Below are 11,458 nucleotides of genomic sequence, written 5' to 3'. Positions count from 1 at the left end.
TAAACTTATATTAAAGTTTTTCTTCATTACCCATTCAAGCCGTCTCCAGCCATTATTAGTCTCAAAATGGGTTCCTCGTCATCGAATTTGAATTACTATAGAAAGCTATTTTAAAGAATGTTCTTGTTACATAGTACATTCATATTTGGGTAGAAAGAACATTACTATAGAAAGCTATTTTAAGAAATGTTCTCGTTACATAGTACATTCATATTTGGGTAGAAAGAACATTACTATAGAAAGCTATTTTAAAGAATGTTCTTGTTACATAGTACATTTATATTTGGGTAGAAAGAACATTACTATAGAAAGCTATTTTAAGAAATGTTCTCGTTACATAGTACATTCATATTTGGGTAGAAAGAACATTACTATAGAAAGCTCTTTTAAAGAATGTTCTTTGTTACATAGTACATTCATATTTGGGTAGAAAGAACGTTACTATAGAAAGCTATTTTAAGGAATGATCTCGTTACATAGTATATTTATATTTGGTACAAAGAACATTACTATAGAAAGCTATTTTAAAGAATGTTCTTGTTACATAGTACATTCATATTTGGGTAGAAAGAACGTTACTATAGAAAGCTATTTTAAGGAATGATCTCGTTACATAGTATATTTATATTTGGTACAAAGAACATTACTATAGAAAGCTATTTTAAGGAATGTTCTTGTTACATAGTATATTCATATTTGGGTAGGAAGAACATTACTATAGAAAGCTATTTTAAGGAATGTTCTCGTTACATAGTACATTCATATTTGGGTAGAAAGGTTCTCGTTACATAGTACATTCAGACAGTTGGTATTTAGTAATTCTGTATTAAATTTTTGAGAGACAACAAACTTAATCTTTTCACACTAATGATCTAAAATTAAGTTCAAAAGACGAGTCTTAAAACCATGATCTAAATGTTTTGGCTGGAACTGTTGGCTTTTCACTGAAATAGAAATTTTAATGTGGGTTTGCCCATATTTTTGGATAAATAAAGACTACTGTCTTGATATTTTATGTTGTCTAATATTTAGGTTTCAGAAGTAGGCACCCCAACAGCCAGCTGTAATGCTAGTGATTCGGGAAGCATGACAACCAACCCAGCGTATTATCGTTCTTCGAGAGCTGGCCACAGCTCTTTTCGATCTACAGTGTCAGACAGTGAGATTGAAGCAGGAAATGTAAGAAGGTTTTATAATCTACAGACAAATGAAGTAAAAATGTATTTTATATACATGCAGGATAAAGTACTTAACTCTGTATGTATGGGGTCTGTCCATTGGACTAACACCTGTATATGCATAGCTATACATACTAATGTTTACTAAAACTGAATTTATTTTATGTTCCTTTACAAAATTGGGCAACATTACAAATCTGTTGTATACAAAAAAAAAATCATAATTTTTAATAAATTATCTCTATTAAAATTTGTCTGTGATTTTCTGAAGTCTTTACTGAGTCAATGTGAGTGAAAAGTGATTTTCATGCTAAGACTAAAATTTCTCTCTTTTTTTTTTTCATCTTAAAATTTTATAATTCATTTGCTAAACCTATTGAACCTTCAAAATGATTATCAAAGTTTTGTTTGGTAAAACTGTATTTCGTCCATTATTTTTTCTACCCTAACACTAACTGTACTGAAGTCATTAACGTACAGTGAATTGAAAATTTGAAAAATATGAAATAAATTATTATTTTTCTAGAAAGACTGCAGATTGTAACATAAAATTATAATTATTTATTCTGACAGCTTCAACTACTAAATTTTCTCCATATTCTTTATTTTATTTTATGGTTTGATTAGTGTACTTTTGGACCCTTCCTTTCTGTTTTGTGTAGAGCTTAAGATAAACAAACGATCAAGTTACAGTCGTGCATACTGCAAGCCTGCCTTATGGATCGGACCGACTGAGCTTGTGAAATTGAAAATTTTATTCAAGTTTTGCTACCTACACTAAGAAGTTTTTAATTTTTACATTTTAGTTTCTTTTTTCCAAAAATTATAGAACAGTTGACAAAAATATACATAAAAAAAACAAGAAATTTAGTACTTATGTTTGGACTCAGGTCTTTTACACTCCATGCCGTGGCAAAGTGACCCTACTTTTTTCTCACTGAGCTGGTTATTTAGATGTAACTTTCAAATATGCATTTTAGAACACAAGTTACACCAGATGCTAGAATAGATAATATACAAATCTGAATTATAAACTGTGTTTTCATATAAAGTTTAACATCAGTTGAGGGTAAAGTTCTTTAATTAAATTTTTGATGTAACTGTAAAAGGTCATGACAGTTTCACTTTGGCCCTGTCTTCCACATAGGGTTAAAGAACCTAAAACAAGAATTAAAAGAAAATACTTAATACAAAACATTTGAAGCTACTTGAATAAATCTAAAGATCAGAATATTATCTTTCATAAATATACAAAGAGAAAAGATATTTGGCTAGGATTATGTTGTGTTAGTAGCGATATTGGATAGACTCATCTATCAATTAACAATGTACTTTGTTAATGTATAGTTCTTTTTAACCCTGATATCTTTGTATTGAATGCTCCAAAATTGTTTAATCTCTGTTACTCTTCTGGTTGTTTCAGGTACTGTAAAGATGCTAAAGAAAAGCTGTAAGCTTACGCTTTAGTGTTCAGATGTAGATATCTCTGTATAACGGATAAATAGAATACAGGGTCATTTCTAAATATTGGTGTGTGCCATTGTATCTGCATACTTAATAATCAACCATTAAAGAAGGCTATGAAGTTGTTATTTCTGAATTCACCAAAAGGATATATATATCTCTGTGTGATTTTTGATATGACCTGTAATATTATAATTATAAGAAAAATGTTGAAACGTATAAACTACTTAGTTATCTTTTTTCTATGTATGTTTGTGTGAAAGTTCTTAGTAACCCAAGACAAACGAACCTCGAGTGCTTGGAGCAGTAAAAGTAGTTTAAGCACAGGATTTCGTTATCGGCGTGGCAGTATGGTTACCACAGCTACCAATCCTGGACCTGACACGGGCAGAACGTACTTGTTTGAGGGTTTAGTTGGTAAGAAGGATTTTTACAAGTGCATGTAGTTGCTCGTTACAAGAGTGTAATCATGTGATAGTTAATTTGTTTGAAAAAAAAACAATGGTATTTCAGTACAGATAATTTGTTTATCAGATCAGAGAGTCTTAACCAAGGAATTGTCACTCAAGTTTTAGTAGAAAGTTGCTAAAAAAGTTATATTTTAGTTTGCATGTTTGATTTAAACTCAGTATCACAATATTAGGCATATTAATTTTGAAATATGAGCATTTACAATGCTAATACATTGAATAGCATGGATGCTACCATTTTCTTTAGATCATCAACTTACATTTTTCTCTACAATCCACCAAAATTACCAAAGTTTTTTTTCCCCAATTATCACAGATTTTCAATAGGTCACTAGGATTTTGGACTGGTCATTTCATAAGAGACCAGCTCTTCCTATATACTCTGAATATTTTGTACTTAGATTGTTTGAACCATTATTCTTTAATGGTTCAAAAGTTAGTGTTGAGTAAATTTTGTCCACTGGGTATTGATTGACAAATGAGGATTCTTTATGTGGTACTGATCTTTTTTTTTTTCATAAGACCACTAATTTATAGCTCCTTCAATAGCAAAGTTCTCTTACTTCACTATAGACTCATCACCACATGTAAATTTTGTTTACACTCTTGATCATATTTCTCATGATTGCACTTCCTTACAAAAATAAACTAAAGTTTTCAAAATGCTCAAATGTTGCTCGATGAGTCTGTAATACATCCTATTCATTCTTTTAATTTTTGGGAACCTTTGTGTTTATGCATGAAGTATTAGACATCATGGTTTCAGTTCTTCCACTTAGATCTCTCTCTCCTTCTTCTTCTTCTTTCTTTTTTTTCTTTCTTTTTTTTTTTATTTGCATCTTCTTTTAAACATTTTTATTACCAGTCATTAGCTCTATGTGTGTCCAGTATTTCAGGATTTACTTCTAGTTTATGATCTGAAATACTTGGATGATGAAATTGAAACAAATACAATTAGGTAACTTGTATCTTCACAGAAACAAAACGTTATCTTAAATTTTAAGGAAACATTAAATATACTGAAAACTGCTTTAGGATTTTGTATTTATAGTAGGGTCACAGTTAACAGACTGCTATACTTCACTTTTCCATAACTAGAAAGAGGATGTCTTTAGTAAGGTGTCTTCAAGTTAATATTAGAAAATTTTTGCATTTAGTAAGTTTCCATCCACCTAAATGGAATGTAGAAGATTGTAAATCCTCTATTTTAGATTAAAATTCCATATTTTAATGGCCAATCTGTAAATGCTTGTACTTGCTTGGTCCTGTTTCTGTCCCTGTTTCTGTGGATTGTACTGAAGTTAAAGGGTGATACAGAGGAATTTACGAGTTAGAGATATTTTCCTTGAAAATCAATTAGTGGTGTATAGCACTGTGAACTTTGGTACTGATATACAAGCATTCATTGCTCTTGTCTTTATCTTGTGCAGAAATGATTGTTTCCTATTCCAGCTGCCAGAATTTGTTAAAATAGAATTATCAATCCAGCCAGTTTAAATTAAGACCCAAGCAGTCAAATGTTTGTAAAAGGGTAAAGATTGTGTTTTTATTAAGAAGTTTTGTTTGCTTTGCTGTCCAGGCTTAGTTTATTCTCTCGTTAACTTAATGTAAAATCTACCGTATATCATGGACACTTGATACTTATTCAATATCAGCATATATGAATATTACATCAGTATATTTTATAAACATAAGTTCTCACTTATTAGGATATTTAAATTACTTTTAGTTTTATAGAAATATTTTTTTCTTATTGAATAGCAACATTATATCCTGTTTTGTCTAATTGAGTTTTCAAAATTGATGAATTGTCAAAGTTTTACATTTTCAATAATTTGAAAAACTATGAAACATGAAAAAAAAAATTTGACTGTCACTCTTTCTTTCTGTATTAGATATTAAGTTGCTTCTGTGAAGTAAAATAGTTAATGTGTTTGCAGGAAAAGAACGCTCAACTTTGTGGGACTTCATGCAGTTCTGGGAGGATGCATTTTTGGATGCCGTTTCTCAGGAACGTGACATGGTTGGAATGGACCAAGGTCCTGGGGAGATGATGGAAAGGTAATATTATATCAAAAAATGTGTTATTAAGATGTAAATAGAGAATCTAAAATTTGCTAATTTTCACTGTATTTTTCCTGATAAGTTAAATTTAGACTTGTTCTAATCACAAAAATAATTTGTTTCCAGGTCTCATAGTGCAAGTTAATAAAAAAATAATTTGGAAACAATATTACCCAATTACTCTTGCCTTTTGTCTTTTCCAACATTTTATTCCTTACATATGCCAGATGGAGACAGTGATAATGTTGTTTTAATCTATTGTCTAATGGTTCTAACAATTAAAGCACATTGTTGGTTTGTTAAAAAGACAAGAAAGTATCCTCAGTATAGTTCCATGAAACTGGGTGAACTGTTTGTTTTGTGTGAAGTAGAAATTGTTGTATGAATATATTTAATCTGAATATTCTGTAGTTTTTCACAGTCTTCGGTTTTTTACTTTTGTTTGGAATATTTTCTACTTGAAATAAGTTACATCTGGACATATTTTATTTCTAATAAACTTGGTTTTTTAGTTTGAATAAATTGGAATATTTAACAATAATATTTGTGAATATTAATTACCTTGATAAGTTTTCCATGTGTTTCTTTTTTGCAGGTATAACTCCTTGTCAGAGATGGATAAAAAAAAGGTTAGAGCATGATGAAGATAGGCTCTTATCAACAATGCTGTACAACATAGTGGCCTTCATGATCATGACAGCTGTTAACAAAACAGACATCAAAAGGAAGGTTCGACGTTTACTGGGAAAATGCCACGTTAGTTTGGTGTACAGTGCAGAGATTAACCAGTTGCTGGATCAAATTGAAAATCTCGTAAGTTGTGTTTTTAATGGATGTTTGGTCTTTGTATAAGTTAAATGTGAATCTTATCCTTGTAATATTACTGTTAAAGTTGAAAGGAAAGCAATTTTTTTATAACTTAAAGTATATTTTGTAGAATTAAAACAAACTAAGCGGTAAGTCTGCAGACTTATAAGGCTAAAAACAGATAGCCCATTGTGTAGCTTTGTGCTTAACTACCCACAAACCTTCTTCCTAATAGTGGTGTAAAGAAAAAATAATGGTTCCAGAGATGCTTCTTAGTTTTTCAGATTTGACTACAATGAATCTCCTTTTTTGACATTGTTCAGCTCTGTAACCAGATTCACTGTTATACCAAGGTTAACTTGGGTTTAGGGCTAGAAATTCTGATTGTGTGAGTGAATGAAGGAAGCTAAAAGAACAACCGAGGACACACCTCGTGGCTTGTTACAACCATGACCTTATTCAACTAAGTTATTAGTTAAGTTAACTATGTTATTCAATGTTCATTCAACTGAGTTATAGCTACTAAAATTAGTCAAAGCATTAGATGTCAGAACAGCCATTCATGATTACTTAATTAATTATATCTAAAAGGTAAAATTGATATAACAATCTGTAGTCTCAAACTGAGATGATTGTATATATTTGAGAAACATTATTATAAATCTTTCATTTCGGCCATATAAAGTAAGAATGATCGAAAAAAGTAAATCGTACCCTGAAATAAGGCTGCATAGAATCATAATAATATTTTTTTGGTAACTTAATAATATTAACATCAATAATTAACTATTGTGCTTTTGAAAATTAATAGGTAATAATTTTATCCTCTCAGCAACTGTAAGATATCTTAACAATAAAAAACATATGGCCTGAACACTACTAACTTACAGTCGTAAACTGAAAGCTCTGTGTGTATACACAGATTTCCACTATTACTTTACTAAATATTTAGGTTTAACTAATTCATGGGTACTCAGAGGTTAAACAATCTCTATTCACAAGTTGATAATTACTTTAGAGTAACAAAGTTTGAGATACTTGTACTTTTCTCTTCAACTGTTGTATTTATTAAATCTACCGTCATTAAATTATTTTAATATTTTAGAGTAACAAAGAATAGAAATAAAATTTAACTACTTATAACAATATAATATACATAATTTCATGTATACTCGGTAAGACCAGGGCTAGGTTTATTTTCAAATTTAATATTACGGATGTTAAAATTAACTTGTAGCTTGTGTGATTTGTTCACAAATGTCTGAGTAAGAAGTATACAAAGTATATAATTAGTTTCCATGATCTGTCATAACTGGTGTAATAAATATTGAAGTTTTGAATATGAGGCTTTTGTATGAACTTTAAAAGTAAATGTACAGAGTTAGTAAATTGTGTTTAGTCTGTTTGGTATTTCAAGTTACCTCGTGTGATAGTTGATTAAGGAACTGTTAAATAATTTGTGTAGTTTTTAAATATGAACATCATGGTTCAACTTTTCAGAGTGGAAATGACATAGACCTCAGGCCTTTGGGTAGCCGTCAGATGCATCGCCAGTCTTTTACAGTTCATTCAGGAACAGATTCTGCAGGAGATATGCTTTTCATGGAGGTAAAACCCAATAAAAACCTTTGTGTCATTACAACTTAGCAATTTATGGGAAAATACTTGTGTATTTATAGCTTGGGTTTTTAGAATTCAAAATATTATGAGGAATTAAACTTTGTCAGTAAAGGAAAATTTTAAATAACACTCAGATTTTATAAAAGAACATTTGAATATAATTTCTGATATTAATATAAACTCTCATGTCATTTTAAGTTATCTGTTGGTATTTGTTTGCAAAAGAACCAATGCAGTTCTAGTTCTTTGTAATTATAAACTAGTTTCTATACAAGATAAATTTAATTCTAGTTTAAATTCTCTGTTACATTGGAACACTGCAAGGTGTGATATTCTGTAATTCTACTACAGTTTGTGTGTTTAGTGTACTCCATAAACATTTAATTATGTAACATCTAGTTATTTTTGTTCCATTTATAAATAAATAAAGGACTGAAAACCTTTTAAATTTGATCGGTTTGCGAGGTTGTTGGCTTTAACTTATTATTTCTTAAAATTAATAAGATTTAGCACTAATACTAAAGTCTGTAATATGAGTGTTCTTAAACTGATGTGCCAGTAATCTTCAGTTCAAAGTTAAGATATATTTGTTTTCTAAAAGAAGTTGTAGGGTTTCAAAATTGGTAGAAAAAAATATTATTAAAATTGTTGGGTGAGATGAACTTTAATAATAATTTGTAGATTTTTCTCTTATGATTCTTCATATGTAATGTTTTTTCATACAATCTGTAAATGTTGAACTGTGTTTCTAGGTTCGAGATGATGGCATTATTCTTCGGAGTGTGAATGGAACTATTGTAGAACGTTGGTGGTATGAACGTCTTGTAAACATGACATACAGCCCTAAAAACAAAGTTCTTTGTCTGTGGAGAAGAAATGGTGGCCAAACTCAGCTACATAAATATTATACTAAAAAGGCAAGTTTGACATGTAAGGTAGAGAATGAACAAACAAGTCCTACATGTAAAGAGGTTTTATAGCAAAGAACTCTGGTTCCTAGATTGTGAAGAGAGATTGGAATTGTTATGTACATCAGCTGAGTGTAGCTTTGAAAAACGAAATAAATGTTAGAAAAAAAAATAGGAATAATTAACTCAAATAATTTTTTAGTATTTTATTTAAAGGTGTTTGTTCTCTCAGTATTGGAATTAAGAATTATAAAATGCATTCTTCATATTCAGGGTGTGTTTTTGTGATTTAGTGGTTTATTTTACAAGGTAAACACAATATTTGGTGTTATAATTTATGTTTACAAGTTATACACAATATCTGGTGTTATAATTTATGTTTACAAGTTAAACACAATATTTGGTGTTATAATTTATGTTTATTTTATAAGTTAAACACAATATTTGGTGTTATAATTTATGTTTATAAGTTAAACACAATATTTGGTGTTATAATTTATGTTTATAAGTTAAATACAATATTTGATGTTATAATTTATGTTTGAATAACTTCTTAACAGTAATCTTCAGGGCTTATGCTGTTAATAATTGGGGATTTTTATCCCAACAGTAGTCTTAGTGCAGACAAACTTGATTAAACAAAACAGTGAAAATATCTCTCTCAAGTCATATTAACATTTGCATTTCTGTGTGTGAAATTGCAAGTGCATATGTTTGAGAGAAATGGTGCTTTATAATCAGCTCAGTGTACAGTTAGAGCAGTCAGGATTTTTCAGTTGATCATACATTCCAGTCTAACATGTCTAAAAGGTCCACTATCTTATGATTATTTTTATATATATAAATACTTGGCTTTCATGTAAATCACTTAAGTTCCTAGTGTACAAAGAAAGGCCCACATTGTTTTTTAAAAGACCTCCCTACTCTGTAGTACCTGCTGTGCCCCTGGTATACGTTTGTTTTAACCTTGACCATGATATTCTTTAGGTTTATCCAAGGTTTTGTTTCTCATATTACTTTCCTTTTCCCTCAATGATTATTTCAAGAACCCTCTGTTGAGAGGCTTTCGTGATGTCACAACACTTGGGTTGTACAGTAATTATTAAGTTTTATCTTTGAAACAAAACGAAATGAATAGTTAAAATGAGTGAATAGAAGATTCTTGTCTATCTGTGTAAATTTAATATATAGATAACACTGGTTAGCTGTAATTTATGGTTTCTGAGAAGTGAATGTTCTTATGAAGAACAAAGGATTCTAATGTTAAGTTTATAAAACATGGGAATATGTCACAAACCTGTTTTATTTTCTTAGTTTCATTTGATGAATTTTTCATTCGTAATAATATTTTTGTGTTATGTCTGTTTTAAAACTATAGGAATATTCTGATAAGATAAGCCATAAAGATATTTAGGGTTAGTGAGTATGGTAAGCTTAGGAACTCTGTGAAAGTTTGTTTGTGTGTGTGTGTTAGTAAATTTGTTATTACTCAGATAACACATAAAAATACAAGACTTTCTTAGTTAATGAAAACATAGATAATTGATCGAGTGAAATTAAGCTTCACCAAATATAAAGTTGGAAAGATATTGCTTATATCAGCATAGACATGAGGATACAAATTGTGTTTCTACCTGTCAGTTTGTATTTTTCATTAGTGTTTTATTTTATTTTGTGGCTACCTTACTAATTCAATAGGTATAGATAAAACAACTAGACATAATTGCTGAAAAGAAAACCGAGGTTTTTAAAAATGGATCCTTCTGATCAATAATATTGAAAAGAAATCCAGTTTTCTTTCTTTTGTATTTTTAAGTTATTATCTTTATGTAAGAATCTTTATGAACAGACGAGAAAGTAAATGTCATTATTAGAACAACAAACTAAACATTTATAACGTCATTGAAAAATAATTCTGTTGAATACATTTATACGAGATTAGGCATGTGATAAAATATCACTTTTATCAAAGTGTTTCAAAACTAAATTGACAAAATAGAATATAGAAATATTAAACCAAATTACTTTTTTTCATACAGAACTACACATTGTGTAAAAATTATGTACCTGTCTAAGACATTCACTTTATTTTTCAACTAATCGTTCTAATAATTCATAATTAAGTGGATATTTTTCTAGTGCAAAGAACTTTACTATTGCATCAAGGAAGCAATGGAAAGAGCAGCAGCTAGGGGTACCGGAGTCTTACCTGGTAATTAAAGTTATATTCTTTTTGTTACTTTTATTGCCAGGGCTTTTTCTTTAGCCCTAAGATTGGAACTGTGAAAATATGTTTTGTTGTCAATGTTACAGAAGATACTCTTCATACAATTCGTGAAAACACAAATGGTCTGTATAGAATAAAGTTGTTAAGACTGTTTCTTCTGAAAATAAACAAGTATAATAATATATGTTCTGTGAAGAATGGGGCTGTAATTTTCCATATCTCTGTTATCACTAAACTCTCTAATTTTGTACCCATCTTGTGTATTTTGCTACAACGGTCGAGTAGTAACTAATGGAATCCATGAGTTACTGGTTGCATACCAAATACACACGTTTCAGTGGTGGGTAAAAGGGAAGAAAACTGTGTGTTCTCAGCAATTTTAACTACAACAGAGAGGTCTGTATTGATAGTGAAAGAAACCTGGGTGGTATCAAGGATATTTGGATATATCTCGGATAGTTCAATGATATTCAGAGCAGCAGGTTGACTTGAAACTTGTCACACACAAAAGATCATTGCAGGATAAGTACAATTATTTCAAATGTGTTGAGTAAGATGTAGACTCATTTCCAGATTTCAATACAGATAACTAGAGACTCGGAAAGACTAGACGATTGTAGATGGTTACAGATAACTAGAGACCTGGAAAGACTAGATGATTGTTGATGGTTACAGATAACTAGAGACCTGGAAAGACTAGATGATTGTTTATGGTTACAG

At 29.9% G+C, this 11,458-nt stretch overlaps 1 pseudogene; it reads left to right on the top strand.

The window, feature by feature from the left end:
• LOC106466965 overlaps window positions 1-11,458 on the top strand; it is a 79,191-nt pseudogene that overhangs the window by 50,668 nt on the left and 17,065 nt on the right.

The sequence above is a fragment of the Limulus polyphemus genome, unplaced genomic scaffold (assembly GCF_000517525.1).
Source record: "Limulus polyphemus unplaced genomic scaffold, Limulus_polyphemus-2.1.2 Scaffold2441, whole genome shotgun sequence".
Taxonomy (NCBI): Eukaryota; Metazoa; Arthropoda; class Merostomata; order Xiphosura; family Limulidae; genus Limulus; species Limulus polyphemus.
Note: the sequence above shows the minus strand (reverse complement) of the source record. Positions and strands in the feature narration are given on the sequence as shown.